The following is a 20,860-nucleotide window of genomic DNA, read 5'->3' as shown; positions in this document are numbered from 1 at the left end:
ATATGATGGAAGGGCATCCGAGGACATATGATGGGAGTCTAATTAATTGACAATACGTCCCTCTCATCAGGGGGAAGAGCTGGAATGCTGTTTTGTTCAGAGGGAAAATATGCACATTGAATTATGCTCAACCACTGACCATTCTCCTTTTTTTTTTTTTTTTTTTAATTAATTGTGGTTCCTCGGGTTTTTGGAGCGGGATGGGTCTTTTCATTTACATCTCGGAGCATTAATGTAAAGTCTGTGTTTGATGGGATTATTGTAAATAATTTCTTAGTTTGTTTTTTTTTTTTTTTTAACTTCCTGAAGTTTTGAGTGTGCAGAGCAAATCTGAAATGTTACCACCAAAATAAAAAAGGAAAGCCTGTTCTTATTTGGGATTGTTCACAAAGCTGCTCGTAGAGAAGTCCCAAACAGGTCAAAAAAACATCAAAAGAAAAAAAAAAAAAAAAAAAAGAAAAAAAAAAGAAGAAGAGCTTGTTCTTATTTGAAATTAATCACAAAGCTACTCCTAAAGAAGTCCCAAATAGGTTACAAAACAAAAAAGAGAAAGAAGTGTCTGTTCTTATTTGAAATTAATCACGAAGCCGCTCCTAAAGAAGTCCCAAATAGGTTACAAAACAAAAAAGAGAAAGAAAAAAAAGAAGAAGAGCCTGTTCTTATTTGAAATTAATCACAAAGCTGCTCCTAGAGAAGCCCCAAACAGGTTAAAAAACCCAACCCTCATGGAAAAAAACCCTCCGTGTTGGATGGGAATCAATGCAGCTGAAAATCTGCACTTCCATCTGCAGGAAGATTTATGGGGGGGAAATAAGGTAGTGCCTAGAACGTGCCAAGAAGATTCCTCATTTTTTAACTACCTGCATGTGTTTGGGGCATGTGCCTTCCTGAAACACAGAAGCAGCGTTGTGTGATCCCACATCCTTCCCTTGTCCTGAGGAGCTGCAGAGCTAAAAACCCATGGCAGTGAGACCTGGAACCTCTCTGAAAGCAAGCTGGGATAAAAATCCCATTAATCCACTCTTGGAATAACTCAGAAGTGAGCCCTGAGTAACCCTCACAGCTTCTCTTTGCATTCAGCAAACAGGGATTTGAAGATATTCAAGTTTTTAAGGGCCATTTTACCAGGAAAAAAAACAATTTTCAGGGTTATTTAGACACCTTAAAATACCATGATCACGTTCACGCTTTCAGATTAACCCAATGCAATTAACCCAGCGCCTGCTCTTTATTTTTCTTCACCAACTGAACAAGTCTAGGAAAAGACAGAGCCTCTTATTTCTGGGAACTCAGAAAACCTTGCCAGAATTACTCACACAGAGAGTGAAAAGAGCTAAGTTCAGGTCCTGGGCCCTGACCAAGGGTTGCAGCCACCACCTTCACCCAGGCCCCTGGAGGACCTGAACCCTGAGTGCTGCCAACAGCAGAAACATTCACTTTTCTCTTCCAACTTCAGCAGAGTTTCAAGGGTTTCTCAGGTCTCCAACATTCAGGCAAATAAAATCTCGGATTTCAGGAGCAGCTGGGTAAATGGGATGTTCCTAATTCCCTGCATTATAGACCTGTGGGGTGTTTTGGGGTTTTTTGGGGGGTCCTAAAGCTTCTCCACAGCATTTGGGGTTTTGCCCATCTCCTCCATCCAAACTGCTGGGAGGGAGAAGCAAACTCATCTCTGCTGGGTGCATCAGTCTATGAATCACCCAACTTTAATGAGCAAAAACCCCCTAAAAATCCCCCTTTTAGCTGGATATATCCATTCCTTGGGAATATCCACTGCTTTCCTGAGGGCCCTGTAGATTCAGGTACTTTCACCAAAACCCTTTATCTGGAGGCATCGGCCTTGTTTAACTCCCAGTGTAAAATTAACGGAGCCAGTCAAAGACTAACGGAAAGGAGGGGGGAAAAAAAATAAAAATACAGGATATTTTTACCTTTGGAGACTTCTGCTTGCTGACCACTGAAGGCAAGAACACTGAGAGGTTGCCATGGTGCTTTTTGGGGAATGTTAACCCCACGCTGCTGCTCTTGGGCTAATGAAGGAAGACAAACATCACTGGGTACGCTCAAAAACTCATCACTGACAAGCAGAAAAACCCCTTCTTTATAAAATGAACATTTTGATAAAACTCTAGAGAGGCAGAAGGAAATATATATTAAAAAAAAATATATTTTCCAGCTTGTCTTACCTGCTCTTTTTTTTTCCTGTTCCACGTGTCCAGAGCAAAGAGTGCTGAGGATTTATGGTCGTTCCTCACGCCGGTGGTGTGCAAGACCCAAGGAAAGCTAGGAGGTTGTACAGTTATCTCCCTTGGTGTAATTCTAAACTATACAACCTACTACCTCAACCTGGATGCATGCAGTCAAAAAGTCATAACCTCAGGGGCTTCTAGTTACCATAAAAAAACCAAAAAACAAAAAACAAACAAACAAACAAACAAAAAAAAAAAACCCGAAAAGAAAACCAAAAAAAACCAACAAAAAAAAAAAAAAAAAAAAGGCCTCCAAATCCTCAGTGGTTTAATTTAGAGGGAGTACAAATGCTGGGGGGAAATACAGAAATACAGCAACCCCCAAATTCAGCTCCCCACCACGGAAATGTGAGAAGACACAATAAGCCGGGTCATTCCTGCTGGATTTGGACAAGATCACGGAGCTTTTCATACGAGATGGATTTTTTTTTTTCCCCTGGCCAAAATAATTGGCCAGAGGGTTGAGAACATACACAGACATTTTTGGGGGGGGTATTTTTAAAGCATTTCAAGAAGGTTTAGGGTGAAATTTGTCCTGCCATGTCTTTTCCTTTCTGAACACACCACACTGACCTCGGCCACGTGCCTTGGCTCCTGGGGGTTTGGAGGATGTGCAGGGATGGGATTTGGGGGTTTGAAGGATGTGCAGGGATGGGATTTGGGGGTTTGGAGGATGTGCAGGGATGGGATCTGGGGAGAGCTGCAGAAGGGGCAGACACCCTGAGGTGAACTTGACCCTTGCACCAAAGGGCTCCAAAGACCCATCCTGGAAAATCACCAGCGAGCCTCCCTCAGCCACGTTACGTCTCTAACTTGTGTCACTTCCCAGCCAAATCCCAAACAGGCAGGATGTTATTTATCCTTGTGACTCACTCCAGCACCCACCAAGGCAGCACTTAAAGCAGCAGGCTTCCTGGTTGTTATTATTATTATTATTATTATCATTATTATTACTATTATTACCATTATCATCCCCAAATGTGACATTAATATCATCCCCAGGGCTGGGCTGCTGCCCCTCAGGTGAATCCAGCCCCTGGCACAGCAGCTCCCTGCTGGAAGGGAATCCCAAGGGAATCCAGCCCTCAGGAAGGAATGCTGAGCTCTGCTGAACGCACGTGCTGCTCTGTTTTCCCAGGATCAAAGCAGAATTTTTGATGATGGGAAAGGCACTGCCCTGCCTTTACACCCTGAGCCTGGCAGGAATTAAAGGGGGAAAGTTAAAAACAGCATCACTGCTCAGAATTCAGCCTGCAACTGCAGGAGGATAGGTTGGAAAAGAAACGCAAAATAATCTTTCTGTGATGTCTGAGTGCCCGTGGTGTTGATGGTATCCCAGTTTCTAATGGCTCCATATTCGGTAAAGTTTACTTTGACCAAAGAGTGGAAATCCAGCATATTTTAGTTCACAGAGCACAGGCACTGTTAACTGTTTGAGTAGTTAGAGCAGTGGCCAAAGCACAGTTCTGGGTGAGGAAACCATGGATTTTTTTCCCTGTTCTCCCAGCAGGAGTTTTATCCTGATTTAAAAGCATCCTGGACCCAACTCCTCGATGCAGCATCATCATTTCTGTGCAGTGCACAGCTTTTCTCCAACACAAAATCCAATTATTTTAACTCAAGGAGTTTTATGGGAGGGAGTGAACCTGTGTCCTGAGTGAGGCTGATGGAAAATCCCAAATCCTACCCAACCTCTGGGTCACAATTCCCACTCAGACTTCCCAAAACAACCTGTTTCACATTTGGTAAACTAAAGCATTTCATTATCACACAGCTTAACCACTCATTTTCTACAACTTCCCCCTGCACGTATTTTTCTGCATCTCAGTCTCGTAATATCCAACATTCCATAATTGAAAATTTATAAATTATTACCTATATCTGACCAGTTTAATGTTAACTCTGAGACTGACACAGGCATCCCTTGCACACCAGGTATTTAAAGCAGAGCTGAGTAAAACCCCAAAAACTCTTCAATAATTTGCTCTAAAATGGAAGGCAGAGAGAGGTAGAGAGTTTTGTTTCATTTGTATACTCAACTCAGCAAAGGTCCTTTCACGGATCAATTACAATAATTAATTCCTTGCTTTAGATTTAGGCCAAAATAACCAAAATTTTTCTCAGGTTGGCCAATGCTAATGATTCCCTAACCCTCTCTGCTGCTCTTCCATCTCCACAAAGAGACTCCAATAACTTTTCTAAACACCAGAAAAAATTCTGTCTCAGGGTTTGACACCTATCTCACCCACTGGGTCAACTTTTAGGCTCCTCCCCATCCTGCTGCACAAATTATCCTGCCAAATTTCCCCCCATTTATGGCTCCATCCCTCACTACAGGTGTTTTGTTCCCTCAAAGCTTGGACCAGCTGAAAATGTATTTGCATCCCAGAGGAAATTTTCAGCGGGGAAAAAAAAAAAAAAAAAAAAAAAAAAAGCCAGGCATTTGAGTCATGCTCTCACTTAGGATATCTGCTGGCAATAATGGCAGGAAGCAGAGAGTTTAGGGATTGAGCTCCAATATTAAAATAAAAATAAAAATCGAGATCAAATATTAAAGCAAGGGTCCATTTTTGGTGTCCCCTGGTGTCCCCTCTCGGTGCCTGGGGCTGGGGATCAGAGCAGAGATTCGTGTCACAGCACTTGTCACCCTCCCTCCTGGTGGCACCCAGCTCCCTGTTTGTTTTTCTGGGGGATTTTTGTCAATTACGTCTTTACCCAATTAGCGCAATCACACCTAATTACGCAATTAGGGCGAATCTGTGATCTAATGACAATGTTCACTGGCGATACGTTATCGATGTCAGGGGATCCTGTTGAGCATGTGGAGCTCCGTGTTCCTAAATCTGCTCCTGGGGCCCCAGTGCCTTTTGTCTGGGACCCCTTTCAGGCCTCTGGCTGTTTCAGAATCCCAGAAATGATTTCACACTTCTGGGGACAAAAGGGAATCTCTGGCCCAGCCTCATTTTAAAGCTACAGTGTAATTAAAAAATTGTGTCTTTCCACTGCGGGTAACTCTGTGATTCCTGAAGGAAACGTGACTCCTGCCATAGAAACGCTGGGATTGTCATCCAGGGAATATTTATGGTCAAAAAGAGAAAGAATTCCACTGGAGCTGCTCTTCTCAGGTCCCAGCTTTGGTCTGGACTGGGAAGTTTTCACTCACCACTGGTTTTATTGCCGGGCCCCTTCCCAGGCTTCAGGTGAGGGAAAACATCACAGACCTGCTTCCCCTGCCCCCATTTCCCACTGCTGGATTTCCCCAAGAGGGAGGTGAGAATCCCCACCCAGAGCTGATTTTTGGGAACTGCCTGGTTGGAACATCCCATTCTTTTCCAACACCTTTTTCCAGCAGCCTTCAGTGTCCTTCACCCTTCTGCAATTCAGTCCCATAGAAAAGCAGAGGTGTGGGAGGCAGAATATTCCCAAATAATGACATTAAACCGTGCCTCATGCTTTAATCCCCTGCATTAAATAATATTTTACATGAATTTACGGGCCCACTGACTTCAAACAGGATCCCAGCAATGGACACTGAACACAGATGCTCAGGGAAGCTGAATTTTGTCTCACTGTCATCAGGGAAATCACCAGCTGAGGTTTGGCTCAGAATCTTTCGGGCTGTGAGTGATGCAGAAGAAGGAGGAGCCCACCTTCCCTCTCAGATCCCGGGCAGGGCTTGGCAAGGACGGGGTGGGAAAGCAGAAAATACTCCCGAAGCAAAATGCATTTCCTTAAGTCATCGAGCAAAAAATAAATACAAAACCCCACAAACGCCATTGCTCCAGTTGGAGGGCTGAGATCCCTGTTGCCAAATTTCACTGGAGTGATCTTTTTCTTTTTATTTTTAACTAATTTTCACAAACCTCAGACAGGAGAGGCTCTCACACTGGAGCTGCTGACCTGATTCCTGCTGGTCACCTCACTCCTTCAGCTTCATTTGGCAAAATTTCATTAGAAGTTGGCTGTGATGAGGAACCTCAAGAGGTTCAAAGGTTTGCCCCAGCTCAGAAAACTCTCCTTGAAGTCTGGCAAACACTAAAAAGGGCTGGAAGTCCAAGAGGATGCAAAGTAGGGAAAGAAGCTTCATCTGGGCTCAGCTGAAATCCAGAGCAAGTCAGTGTTTTGAAAGCTCTCCGAAATTTTTCAACATGTGACAAAAACCGTGCCTCAACTTCTAACCAGGGTTGCAGCAATCTGGAGGTTTGCTCAATATTACATTTCAGTCTCTGGGCCTTTCTGGGGGAAGGGTGGCCAGGCTCTCACTCCTGAACCAAATGAGGGTTTTGAGAGGAGCTGGAACATCAGCTCTGGGTGTCACAAAAAAACCCCTAGCAAAATCCAACAAAACCCAATAAAACTCAACAAACCTAACAAAATCCAACAAAACCTAACAAAACTCAACAAAACCCAACAAAACTAAACAAAACCCAACAAAATCCAATAAAGCTCAACAAAAAAGACCTAACAAAACCCAACAAAACCTAACAAAATCCAACAAAATCCAACAAAACCTAACAAAACCCAACAAAATCTAACAAAACCCAACAAAATCTAACAAAACCCAACAAAACCCAACAAAACCCAACAAAACCCAACAAAAACTAACAAAACCAAAACCTCAACACCCTGTGTTGGATCTCAGTGGGGAAGGTGGCACAACTGTTAAGTGCTGATGTCTCTAAATGACCCCAAAGCTTTTTTGGGGGGATTTTTTGGCTTATCCCAGGCCTCTTTGTGACTGAACCCCTGCACAGCCTGATCTGGAGCTGCAGCCAAGGCTGGTTCCACCTCCACATTGAAAAATGAAGGGACTGACAGGAAGCTGAAGCAAAACCTGGTGCCACTTCCAGGGTGGATTGTTGGGGCTGGATTTCACCATGAACCTGCAAAAATACAACCAGAGGGTCTCCAGCCCAGCTGGAGCTCTTCCCGCTCAGGGAATGTCACTCCTGTGATGTTCCTAAGCCATGGAGCACTCCTGGCTCAAGGGCAGGGCCCTCCCCTAAAAATCTTCTCCTTATTTCCTCTCTTACTGATTAGAAGCAAATAAACAAAAAGAGAGGGAGGAGGGTAGAGGGGAAAAAAAAAAATCAGATTACTGAAATAACCAGAATACTGAAATTTATCTGCCTTTTAAGAGTTTAACCAGATTTGATTATCTGAATAAGAGTATTTGGATACGGTTCAAATTCCAGGGTACACAATTCCATTCTGCTTATCACGAATCCCATTTGCCACTGCATATGGTTATCCTAATTACCCGAGTGCTATTGTGTGCTCCTCTGCTGACAGGGGCTCACTGTGCTCCTCACCAGGCTGGCAAAGGAGGGGACACACAAATAAATTCCCTTTTCAGCCCTCAGTGGGCACCACGAGACCTCACAGGTGCTCCTGGGCAGCAACAGGAGGGAGAAATGGCAGTGACATTTGGAGGGAGAAAAAAAAAGAAGATCTCCCAAATATTAAAATTAAAATTAAAAATAAAAATAAAAGGGGAGATTTGGGAAAGCTTTGCTTCCTCAGTGAAGAACTTCTGCTGTTTTCAGAGGAAACAAGCTCAGCAAAGATGCAGCCACACAGGAGGGTTTTATTTATGTTTTGTTGGGTTTTTTTTAATCTCTGAAGCAGCCATTCTGCCCATTTCCAGAGAAAGGAGCTGCATTAACCAAGGCACTGATTTTTGGAGAGGATGTTGGGACATTCTGGGGTAATTCCCAGGCCCAGGTGCTCTGGTTTGGTTCCTTCCACGCCTTTCAGTCCCCCTGCAGCCTGCAGGTGTGTGAAGGGCTCTGAGCCTCAGCAGCTCCGTGTGCATCAGTGACAGATGAAGGCAGCTCTGAGCACCTGGATCAAAGCTGCTGCACAAATGCAGCTCCTTACACACAATGTGAAGTGAAAATAATAATAATAATAAAAAAAACCCTTGTAAGAAACGCACAGGTAGGAGCTGCACAGACTCCAATTATTCTCCTCCAGCCTAAAAGGGAGACACATTTCAAGGTTCTTCACATCACTTTGTCAGGCTCCAGTTTCACTCGAGAACTTAATGAAGTGCACTGGAACACAAGCAGCAGCGAAGAAACACGAATGAAGGCTGGAAACACAATGCAGAGCTTTTCAAAAGGCTGGAAAACAAAGGGGCAGGGGCAGAATATGGGAGGCTGCAGCTGAAAAAGAACAAGGGGGGGCAGTTTAACGAGAGATAAAAACTGAAATGTTTTAAAATGGGTTTTAAAACTCAGGAAGAGCAGGTTTTGTTGGGTTTATTGGATAATCAGGGAAGTTGTGCTGGTGGTGCTGCCTTCCTGGCATCCTCCCTGCACAAGTTCAGAGCCTGCAAGAGGATTCCTTGAACCTGTCCCACGAAGCTGAGGACACCACATCCCCAAAGTCACCCCAGAAAAAACCAGGAGCAATCAGCAAACGTGCTCAGCCTCAGAAAGAACTCCCTGCTCCTCCTCCCAGCAGCACAGGGCCTGCAGCTCACCCCACTTGTGCTCCCACTCCTCTCAAGTTTCCTTTCTAAGCTTCCAGCTGTGTTTAGACCAAGCCTCTCACCAAAAGGAGGTTATTAAAAAAAAATAAAATTGGATATTGATGAGCAGGTCCCAACATATCCAGAGAGAAACGGCTCTAAAATATTTTACAGAGAAGAAAATAAAAAATCTGTTTCTTCTTTTCTCATTTATGGTTCAAGTATTGACTTCCTTATTAAAGAAAAATACCAAACCAACTGGTGGAACCTGATTTTGGGACATCTATGACCCAATTTCCCTGCTAGAGGTCTTCTGGCACTCTCCAAGCAATGCCATCTGAAGTGCCAGAACATCCATGACAAATTCCAGGCTTTTCTCAGCCCATTCTACCACAAGTGGCTTTGCAGAGGAGAGACCACCCTACAGAAATATGGATTTTTTGGGGTTTTACCAGCTCATTTCTCCTTGGAGCTCAGACTGAACCAGCCCATGCTTCGCTCGGAGCCAGCATTGGGAATCCAAGGTGATGAACCTCCACAGCAATTAAACAACCAACCCCAAAGCAGCACAGATTATTCACTGATCCTCTAGAAAACCCCTTTTTTTCACTGTCACAATCTCCTCCTGCTTCCACAGCGAGCCCCTGCTCATCCCATCATGGATGGAACAACGTCCACCCTCCAAATCCCAAAGGAGAGCTTTCACTCCCTGTTCTGGGTGAAATCCACCACAGAACAGCCCAGGAGCAAAAGTTCTGCTGGAAACCACTCATCAGCTGTAATTCCTTGATTTCCCATCCAGACTTTTGGGGAATATTGAGGACCAGCTTTTATACTCCACTTGATAACACACAGGAGGTCAAAATGCAATTTTTTTTCCCTTTTTTTGTTTTTTTTTAAACCTGGTTTCAGCTCACAGGGAGAAAGAGGAGTGGTTGGACTTCTCTGTCTTCACTTTATTATAATAAATAGAAAATGTCTATAATAAATAGAAAGCACATAGAAAACCCTGGAAATTCAGCAAAGAGGGGGAAAAAATAATCTTTTGGCCTACAGCAGCGTGTGTCAAAGCAGCCAAGTTCAAACCCAGAGAAATTTAAAAGTGGAAATGCAGAGCAAATCTTTGGTGGGAATTAACACCGAAAGCTGCTGGAAAGAAATAGTCAGACTTTATTTTGAGTTTACAGCCTAGTTATTTTCATATAGAATCTGTACATTGAGGTTTTTTAAAAAAATTACTTCTTCAGGAATAGTTGTTCCACTCTCCCAACTTTAAAGGTCACTTTTGCACAGCAGGCTCTGCACTGCCTGCTTCCATGGTTTTTTTCCTGCCCTACCACTTCTTTTGGACTTTCCAGCATGGTTATTTTCTCTTAAAAAAACTATTTGGAAAGACACAAACACCATGAAATTGGGAGGAATAGGGTTCTATTATAAACTGATTTTTGAGAGAGGAGTTGGAGGGCCAAGCCCCTCCCGTGTCAGAGAAGGGATCCCAAATCCCTGGGTATAAAGGAGGAGAAGTGATAAAAATAAGGAGAAGTGATCACAAATAAGCAAGGAAAGAATAGCTCCATGTCACTTTATAGATGAAATTATTTTGTCTGTTTGCAGAATTAAGACAAGAACGCTCCCTGCCACATCCCCATCAGTAGGGCAGGGCAGGATGTGGGGTGGGATGGGATTTCTTCAGCCAGATGTCAAACAAAGTCTCCCCCATCCCCTTTTCCCCAGCACCAACCAAGCACAGAACCCTCTGCACGAGGGGATTTCAACACTGAAATTGCAGGGCGAGATTGGCAGCTCCACTTTTATATTCCTCTAAATAAAATAAAATAAAATTAAATTAAAAATAAAATAAAAAAGAGGGAAGAGGGAAAAAAAAAAAAAGGAGAAAAGAGGGAGGAATATTTGGAGGTGAAGTGCAGCAGCACCCCAGGGTGCAGTTGCCAGCCAGCCACAGACCTATAGATACAAGCTTGTGTGGAATATGAGCACAAGTTCGGATCTACGGGTTGGTGGCAGCAGGCAGGGATTCCTGCTGTCACTGCCGGGCTGGGGGTCACTTCTGGGAGGGGATGGAAGGAGCAAAAGCCTTTCTGCAAAGGGAATTTCTGAGTTTTAGCCAGCAGGAGCCTTGGTTCTCTGAGCACCTCAAAGCCCCTCTTGGCAGGGCGGGGGGCAGAGTGGATTATTGGTTTTGTTGGGGTGTAAAGATTCCTGCACTCCCATGGGAGCCTTAAGAAAAGCAGCAAAATCAAATCAAATCAAACCCCCCCCAAAGAATTTCAACCGACCAAAAACAAAGCTGATGTTTGTTTCTTCCTCACAAGCATTTTGCTGGGCAGAATTTCTGGTGGTTACACTGAGGTCAACAGGAATGGAATCAACGAGCAGCACTGGAGGTATACCACTAACACAGGGTAGGAAACCATCCAACAGCAAAATTCTGGGATAGAAACAGAATTCCAATACACAGCCATCCCCCTCACCCTGAAAAAACAGTTTCCACTCTGGCAGCCCGGCTGAGGCAGGCAGAGCTGTGTGAGAGCTGTTTTAACTTTCAGAGAAGTCATTACTGGGCTGAGGTTCTACTTTAATTCTATTTTTAAAGGCAAACAACAAAACCCCCTGTCACTCTGCTTAACAAGCTGGAAATTCCCCTCTAACCCCAGCCCTGCATTTCTTCCACGCAGACCAATATAAAAGTTCTGTAGGATTTTTTTTTTCTAATAAAGCTTGAAAAGCAGAGTTTTGCCACGGCAAGCAGGAGGCGTCCCTTCCTTCCCTGAGCTTTCCAAGTTTTCTTCCCTGCAGAAGGAAGATTTCCTATTTTATTGCTGGGGAGTCAGGCTGGAGAGCAGCCTGGCTGTGAGAGAATCTCTGAGATCAACTCTTGCTCAAAGTGTCACCAATTTTTCCCTTCTCTTCCTTCAGGAGACAAACTATATCAGGGCAAGTTAATATTATCCTCTGTAAAATCAAACAGGCACCAATTGGAAAAGAATTTTGCTATTTGGATGCCGTTAGAAAATTCTCCTATTTTTTTATTTTTTAATTTTTTTTTTTGGTGCAGGTTCTTAAAATAAATCACTTCAACCTTTCCAGCCTGGTAAATATGCAATTATAAAATACAATTTTCCTTTATTTGGAATTCGTTGGGTGGCAAGAGACTCCTGTTATAGACGTTAAACTTTCACCATCTGCCCAAAGGTTATCTAAATTCATCCCCCAAGTTTAGATTCCTCCACTGACACTCACCTTAAAAACGTCCAGCTTTTCCCCAAAGTTCTCAGCAGGCAAAAAAATTCGTGCTTGAAGCATCTTTTGAAAATCCAGGCTGGTTTTTTTTTTTTTTTTTCCTGGTGGGATTTTTGGGCTGGAGAAGAAAGCTCTGTCCCTGCAGTGGTCAAGGCTGGAGCAGGGAGCACACACACAGATCGTGCCCTCCTTGGGAACAGAGCTGCAAATGGAACACAACAAATGTTACCCAGCCAAAAATAACCCCAGCCCTCCACTACAAAGCTCATTTATTGCAGGGAACCTGAGGTTAAAATCCAGGTTGTCCAGCAGGGCCTAAAAGTACAATGTTGGGGGACAGTTGTTGCTGGGTCCACCAGGATTTCTTTCCATGGCAGGGAATTTTGGCCTCACTCTCACTGTGTTATGCAAAACTGCATCAGGCAGAGTGCTTGTTTTATATTCAGTATATTCATTTGAACTCTTAATATTCTTTACGTTCAGTTATGTGCATGAAGTGAGCTGATTTGAATGGCTCTGGCAGGGAAAATACCTGATTTTTTTTTTCATCTGAGATGATCTGACCCAAATACCCAAGGCAGGGGGGTGGTTACATTTCCCTCATTTTATCTATTCCCAAAACCTTTTTTTTTTTTTAATTTTTCTTTCCCATTAATTTTCCTGGGCTAACCTTTCCCTGGGATAGGTAAAATCCATGAGGCTGTAAAAACTGAGGTGGCTTTTGCACAGGACACGTGTCCCCAACTGTGCCCAAAGGGAACACCCAGAGCCAGACCTGAGCCAGACCTTCGAGGAGCCCAGCACAGGCTCCAGGAAAACTGGGATTTGTTGGGAAAAAACCCACCCTTTTTCCCCCTGCCTTAAAGCAGAGCTGCTCCCTGCTGCACCTCCCACTCCTCACCTGATTGGCTTTTCCAACACAAAAGGGAAGAAGAAGGAGAGATTTGGGATCTATCGCCAGAGCTTCGCTCAGGGAGGGAAAAAACGGGAGGAAAAGGGGGAAAAGCAGTGAGAGCTACGCCTGGAAAAGCTCCAGATAAATCCCCACCCTCAATGTGACCGTGCCCCTCCGCATTCCTGAGAGCCCTGGAGGAATGGGGCACAGGGATGGCATTCCATGGCACCTGTGGGCTGTAAATTACAAATACCCAGGGACCAACCTGCCCCTGCTGGAAAACTAACTCATGGACAAGCTTTCAGACAGCAGATTGAGAAATGCAGCAGCAAACCGACGGTTTTGTTTGTTGAAAAATGCAGATTTTTAATTTTTTTTTTTTTTTTTTTTGAATGAGCGCTGCTTTTTAAACAGGAATTTCACTTGTATCCAATCTATTCAGGGGGATTGAAGGAGAGCCATGAATTTGTCAAGGAGTGGGGTTGGGAACATTTCCCCCCACTGATTAATGACAGAGCTATTGTACCTTGTGAGAACCTGAGGAACATACACACAGTGGCAGAAAATCCATCCGAGGCAAACAAATCAATCAGCATCAGCCTGCATTTGCCTCGAATGCTGAGACTACAAATAAAAAGTTTCAGCCTGTACACGAAGGTATTTCTATTGAGGTTTCTGATATCCTTACACCGAGCCCACTTTGCTTCACTGTTAATTTTGCAATATCAGTGATCACAGGATCAATGAGGCTTCGGGACGTGGGACAGCACAAAACACAGAATATTTTTTTTTTGTCAGTAACAACCCAATACAAAGCTGGCATTTTAGAGATTTATAACCAAAGGGATACGGAGGGAAATATGGAGAAATAAAATCTCTAAAGACTCGACGTTGGGGTTTGATCTGTGGGTGGTTTTCTTGCAAACCACAAAGCAGAAATGCCCTGTCCAGGGAAATGGATCACCACGGAATGCATTGTGTGCCTGAGCAAAAAGCTCTTTGCAGCCATCTCGTCCTTCTGCCCCGAAATTCAGACAAATAAGAAACACGACTGTGAAATAATTCCCATTCTTTCCCCTCCCCAGTTTTAACCCCGATGTAATTAGGCCTATAAATATAAAGATATAGATACACACACATGCAATCTATCCTAGCTTAAAAGAGCAACTCTTTAAGGATTTCCGTGCTTGAAATGACTTTAAGGAATTAGAAAGAAAAGGCAGATACTGGCTGGGAATCCAAATTACCTCAGCAGCAGCAGCATTCTGCAGGATTTCCTATGGAAGGTGAGCTGCCATATTACTAGGCCCAACTCCTCGGGAACGTGTTCTGGAAGACAAAACATTGATGGATATTTTCACGGCACATTTTCAAGGAATTGACGCTGTTTCCCTACACCCAGAGGCCACAGCTTCAGGAGCAACAGGAACAGCCAAGCTCCTACGAGAGAAATTACCTCCCCCCTCCCAATATCCTGATTTTTCAATTTTGGGGGTTTTTTTGGGATGATTATTTTCCGTGTTCCACCTTGGATCAGCCCGCCCTCACTCTCCCCCTCGCGAGAGGAGCGGAACCCGTGGAAACCAAACGCTCCCTTTAACACCCCACAAAGTCTGCCAGTCCTACTTCCCACCAAAACCATCCAGGAAAATCAAGAAGCGGGGGAGAAAAAAAACGCCTTCCCTGGCACTCAGCAACACGCACCAACTCCTGCAAGTGATTAGTTCTCCTCTCCAGATCCTCATCCCAAAAAAAAAAAGTCCAGCCGGAGCGAGCAGAATCAAAGAGGAGCATCTTTACCTGCTCTGGAGGAGGCTCACCAAGCAAGCTTTTTTTTTCAGCTTGTTGACTCTTTTAACAGTGATACAAGGAATAATTATTTCTCTGTGCCGACGCGATTGTTAAAAAAGAGGAGAAGCCCCGGATTGTGGTGGCTCCGTGGATGCTATTCTTTTTGCACCACAGCAGGATTCTTGGCTGCCACTCCAAGCTGCTTTCACTTGCCAAGTTTTTAAGATGCCGGTTTTGCCTTTCATTTTATTGTTCCTTTCGCGACGTTAAAGAGCGACTTAAAAAAAAAAAATAAAAATCTACAACAACAACAAAAAAAACCCCAAACCAAACCCCAAACCAACCCATGCCCAGCTGCTATTGGGGAAGGGGGGGAATTATTTGAATTTTGCACAAGAATGGAGGTGAAGAAGGAGAGCGCTGTGATGTAACCACAACGACAGCCACAGAAATATTCCAAATTTTGGGGGGACGGGCCGGCTCCTGAGACCAGGGGAAGAACAAAACCTAAAACCAGCCACGAGCAACCACAGCAGAGGTGGAGGTTGGCGTTTCTGCCCCCCCTCTCGATTTTTTTGGGTGCAGGGATGCTGAGCTGGGGGAGACAAAAGGATTCTCCCCCCTGCTCACATCATCCCAGCCCACTCCACCCTTCTTCCGTGATGGGATTCCCCCATTCCCAAACATCCCGGCCTTTCTTGGATGTGATACCACCAGGAAGGAGCTCCAAGGAAAAACCTCCCGTCCCAACTTCTCTTTAGGGTCCTCCTCCAAACACATCCCTTCAGCGTAAGCCACTCAATTTCATTTGTAAAATTCTTTTGTAATTTGTTATTAGATCAATTCAATTATTTTTCTAACTTTTCCCATTTTAATTTTTTTAAATTAGATTTTTTATTATTTCTATTAAATTTTTTATGCATTATTATTTCTTAAATCCCCAATTTCATCACCAAGGAGTCGATTTATTTCATTTCCCTTGACGTAGCCACAAAACTCCCGGGACTGGTGCCAAGGCTCGAGCGCGTTATAAACGAACAAAACAGCAACAACAACAAATAAAATAAAATAAAAAGTTGTTTGTGATCCTTTTTTTCGGGCACGAATATTAAAAGCATGACAGGGGTTATGCTCTGTGTACACCCTAAAGTGCAGGATAATGCAACTCTGAGCTGCAGATGCTGCAGATGTTGCAGGGACACAAACTCCAGATGTGGGCAGGGAAAATCCCCACTCAGCTCCTTGTTTCCCCAGCGCAGAGGTGCCTGTTCAATCCCAAAATGGGAGCTGCTCCCAGCTCACAACCACCCGAGGTGCAAACAGCCCTGCCACAGCTGTTGGCTGTGCACAGCTCCACAGAAGCAGCAGATTGAAGCCACCCCATAATTTCATATTTGAAGGGAAAACCCAGCTCGAGTCGCTGTGCAAACCCCACCGAGTCGCCAACAAAAAGCAGCAGCGTGGATTAATGAAAAAAAAAAAGGGGGGAAAAAAAGAAAGAAACAGAAGCTTTGTTCTAAAGTGGAAGCAGAAGATGTGAAATTTCAAAATCAGATGGCTTGGGCTGTGATTTCTTTCATTTAAATGAATTGATCTGTTGCTAAACTGCTGCTCTGGTGCCAAGAAACTTTTAACTCCTTCGGCTCAAAGCGTTCTGCTGTTTCCTCTCTCCTCCCAAGCAGCGATTAAATCAAGAGGGGAGAGGTGAAAAGGGAGTGGGGAAGGAAAAAAAACCCCAAAAATCTGAGAAAAAAAGATGAGGGGATAAAACCCACGGGCAGCACATGCAGAGCACAAAGAGAGAACATTTCTTTTTTGTTTTGGGAGAACTTCTGCTGGACAAACACCGAGGTCCTGGCTCCTGCAGTGTTCCTAAAGCCTGGGGAGGAGGAGAAGGCCTTGGAGCTCCACGACTGCACCTCCAGCAAGGGCTGAAGCCACCAGCAGTAGGGCTAGCAGCAAGGAAAACCCCAAAAATCCCTGAAATCCCTGATCTGATTCATGGATCCATTCACTTACCAAGAATGCCAAAGCATTTCCAACAGAACCCCCTTCCCTACACTCTTGTCAAAGAGAACAACGACAAATAATAATAACAAAAATGATCTCAAAACCAGCCCTAAAAAAAAATGAAAAATAGCTGCTGTGGTTAAAAAAAAAAAAAAAAAATGGGTGAAAGTTGTTACTGCTTCTCCTTTTGGTTTTGGGGTTGTTTTGCCTGCTTCCCAAAAAAAAAAAAAAAAAAAAAAAAAAAAAAAAAAAATTGAATTTTAAAAAAAATTTTGAAGAGAGACGTGTTGTAATTAGAGGTAATTCCAGGGGGAAAAATATTTATGTGTAGAACAAAAAAGAAAAAAAAAAAGAAGAAAAAAACCCAAAAAAGGGAAAACAATAAAAGAAAAAAAATATTTCTCTACGTCTATATCTCCCACTTTCCAGTTCTGCTGCAGTTCCCCCAAACTAAACTGCTGCTGCTCGCTCCAATCTGCTGCCTGCTTAACCACGGAATGACAGGCAACATCTGTTTGTACAGAAGCCAAGATCAAGCCTTCAAAATGTTTTTTGGCTCGATTTCTTTTTTTTTTTTTTGGTAATTTCTTTTCTTACCCTCTCCCCTCGGAAGAAAGAAAAAAAAAATAGAAGCAAAAAGAAAAAGCGTACAGGAAGGTTTTGAAACAACTCGAGTGAGGCTGTAACTCTCTTTTCCCCGTGAGTTATTTCAAGGTACAGGACTTGGAGGAGAACTCTCTGCTTTTCTCCACCCTCCTCCTCTGCTCTCCCCACCCTTCAGCCTCTCCATTAATAAAGTATCACACGAACTGGGGGAAAAAAAATAATAATCCAACGTACCTTGATCCCTAAAAGGCCACTCCCTCCTATGGGGAGGGACGGGGGTTCTTCAGGAGGCGACTACATAAAAAAAAAACCTGCACTGGGAGGGGAATGTGGGATTTAGGGACAGGCTTGCCACAATCCTCTCACCCTGGTGGGTTTTTTGGGTTTTTGTTGGTTTTTTGTTTATTTTTTTTTCCTCCTCTCCTCCATTTTACAGACTGTGCAACGTATTGTTCGCAAAATCAAAGGGGTTGTTATAAAATTAAAAATAAAGAAATAAATTTAAAAAGCGGGTGATTAAAATAAGTAAGTTAAAAAAGAAAATTAAAAAAATTTAAAAAGAAAAAAAAAAAATCAGCCCGGCTCCAAATACAATTCCAGTGAGTAACAATGTCAGGCTCGTGCCAATTCTGTGGCGAATGGGGAGAAAGCACAATAATTCCACATGCTGAGATGTGAACAACTGGAAAGGAACCAACTCTCGGGAAGTCACAATGAAAACTATCCCAGTGCCCCCAGCCCCTCTGCCAGCCTTCAGGAGGGTACAGGGGGGAACACTCTCCAGGAGAGGAAAAAAATAATATATATATATATATATATAAAATAAACCCACTAATTCAACAAAAAGAAATAAAAAGGAAAAGGCAAAACAACACTGAGCCCAGCAAACCCGAAGCGGTTTAAAAACTCAGGGAATGTTTTATTTTATTCGCTAGAGATTTGGGACAATGCTGCTGCATGCACATGCATGAGGAAAAGAAAAAATAAAAAAAAGAGGGAAGGGGAAAGAAAAAAAAAAAAAAGGAAGAAAAAAAATTTTAAAAAAAGAGAAGGGGAAGAAATTAATAAAAAAAAAAAGGAAGGGGAAGAAATAAAAAAAAATAAAAAAAAAAAGAAGGGAAGAAATTAAAAAAAAAAAAAAAAAGGAAATAAGCAGACAAGTTGCTAAGGAGACTTGTACAAAGTGGGAATCCAGGCACATTTGTGGCCTTTCCCCCGTCCCCCATCTGGCATTCCGATCACGCAGCACTGCGGCACGGCTGCACCAATGTCTGCATCAATCCCGGCCCGGAGCGGCAGCGCCCAGCATCCCTCCGGCTGCACGGGTTAAAGGCTGCCGCTGGCAGCGGAGCCCTGCCGAATATTCCCGCAAATACAATAATTCTATTCGCTGCTGAATGGAAAATATAGGAAGGAGGCCGGCTTCGGATGGGAATTTTAAAGAGGAAGTGTTCTCCGGGCGGATGGGGAAAAGGCTGCGAGGTTCTCGCTGTGTCTCTCTCTATTTTTTTTCTCTCTCTCTCCCACTTCTACGGACAAAATCGCCCGTTCCCTGGCAGATGTCTGAATCCCTGCCAGATCTAACAATGTCCGAGCCACTGGCTGCCACCAGACCCTGGGGCTCGTTCTCGCAGCACGCCGGGGTCATATTCAACATATCCACATTAAACAGCCTCTTCTTCCTCCTCCCCACCCCGCTGCGGTGCCCCTTCCCAAAGCACACACTTGGATGGAATATTGTCACCTTCCACTTTTAGGAAGGGACAAGATCAAATCAAAGGCTGAGCTATTTGTGGGTGGTGCCTGCTGACCTTGTCCGGGACAGGATTAAACTTGGTGGGGTTCTCCTTTTTTATTTTATTTTATTTTGCTGTTCCTTGCTTTGGACTCAGGACATCCATCTCTTTTTTAAGCCCTTCCTTCTCTCTCCTCCTCATCTCAAATCCTCTCCCGCTGGTGGACAGGGATCATTCAGCACCTGCTTTTCCTGCTCCTTTTGTACCCTGCACTGGGGGAAGATGAGGATTTTCCTCCTCACGTGGAGGAATCCAGGAATTGACAAAACCAAGAGCAGCTCACATGGGAAAAGCCAATTCCATGGGCTGTGCCTTGGAGCATTATCCCACTTTCAGCACCCAAGGAAAAGTCTTCCCATGGCAGGGGCTGGAATGGGGTGGGCTTTAAAGTCCCACCAAAGCCAAGCCCATTCTGGGATTGTCCTGAAGGCAGCACATTCCACCACAGATCCCTAAGGAGCAGCAGCTTTGCTTTCTACCCAGGGCCAAAGCACAGGAGAGGGAATTCCCCGTGCCCAGCCTCAGGGGGTTCCCTGTGGATGTCACCCCAGCCAGGAGAAGTATTCCAGGAGTTGGGGATCAACATTTGACTCACCTGACTGGTTGTCTTGCTTCGGGAGAAACCACCTAAAAGAAAAATACCAAACCAACAAGTTAAAACTGTTCATCTGAGATCTGACTTTTGCCCTAGCAGTTAAGGGAAAAAATAGCGGAAAACATCACAAAACCATCATTTTTGAGCGTTTCTCTGAGTTAAACGAAAGCACAGGAAATAAACATTCCCCTTTCCTCAGCTCCTTTGTACAGGTTGGTGTTTCTGTCCCAAACCCAAAAACGTGGGGTTGAGGCACCTGCCTTGAGGTCCACACACCTGGAAACAGCTGCAATGAGGCTTAAGGGGTTCCTGAGGCTTGTGAAGAAGGACAAACAGCTGGAATGAGGTTTAAGAGGTTGTTGAAGGAGGTTTTCACTTCCACAGCAAAGCCAGGAGAAGGAATCAAGCCACAGCTCCTCACGTCCATGAAGAACCAGTGAAAACCAGTGAAATTGTACCTAAGCAGACACTGAGCTGGACTGGGGCTGCCCACACACCTCTGTGCCCTGGGGGAGCCGCCTGCAGACCTTCCAGCAGCCCAGGTGAGCAGGGACAACATTCCTTGCCTTTCCCTCTAGCCAGGCACCTGCAGCTCTCCCTTGGAAGCCTCTCCCTGCAAAGCAGAAACCTGCAGCTCTGCTGGGGCTGGCTCAGCCCTTCCTCCCCCCAGAAAAGCACCGAGCAGCCCCAAAAAGGATCCCTGAGCAAAGGTCCTGACTGCACCAGAAAGGCACCTCCATGGAGGGAAAGCTGAGAAGGAGCAAGAAAAATCACTTTGAAGTCACAGAGAGGAGGTTTGGTTGGGATGTTGGGGAGGAATTCCCCCCTGGCAGGGTGGGCAGGGCTGGCACAGGGTGCCCAGAGCAGCTGTGGCTGCCCCTGGATCCCTGGAGTGTCCAAGGCCAGGCTGGACATTGGGAGCAGCCTGGGACGGTGGAAGGTGTCAGGGTGGAACTGGATGAGCTTTAACAATGTCCTTCCCACCCCAACAATTCCCTGACTCTCTGCTCAAAAGCAGAAGAGACAAAATGATGCCAAACCCCAGTGCAGATGCAGCACCTGGTGCTTTTTGCACCTTCCACATTCCCTGAGGTTTTCAGAGGAATTTCTGCTGCTGGAATTGACTGAGAGCAGGGGCTACATTTTTGTTTTGGTTGCCAATTGGAAGCCACTATTTTTATC

The sequence above is a fragment of the Sylvia atricapilla genome, chromosome 23 (assembly GCF_009819655.1).
Source record: "Sylvia atricapilla isolate bSylAtr1 chromosome 23, bSylAtr1.pri, whole genome shotgun sequence".
Lineage (NCBI taxonomy): Eukaryota > Metazoa > Chordata > Aves > Passeriformes > Sylviidae > Sylvia > Sylvia atricapilla.
This window is presented reverse-complemented; position numbering follows the sequence as displayed.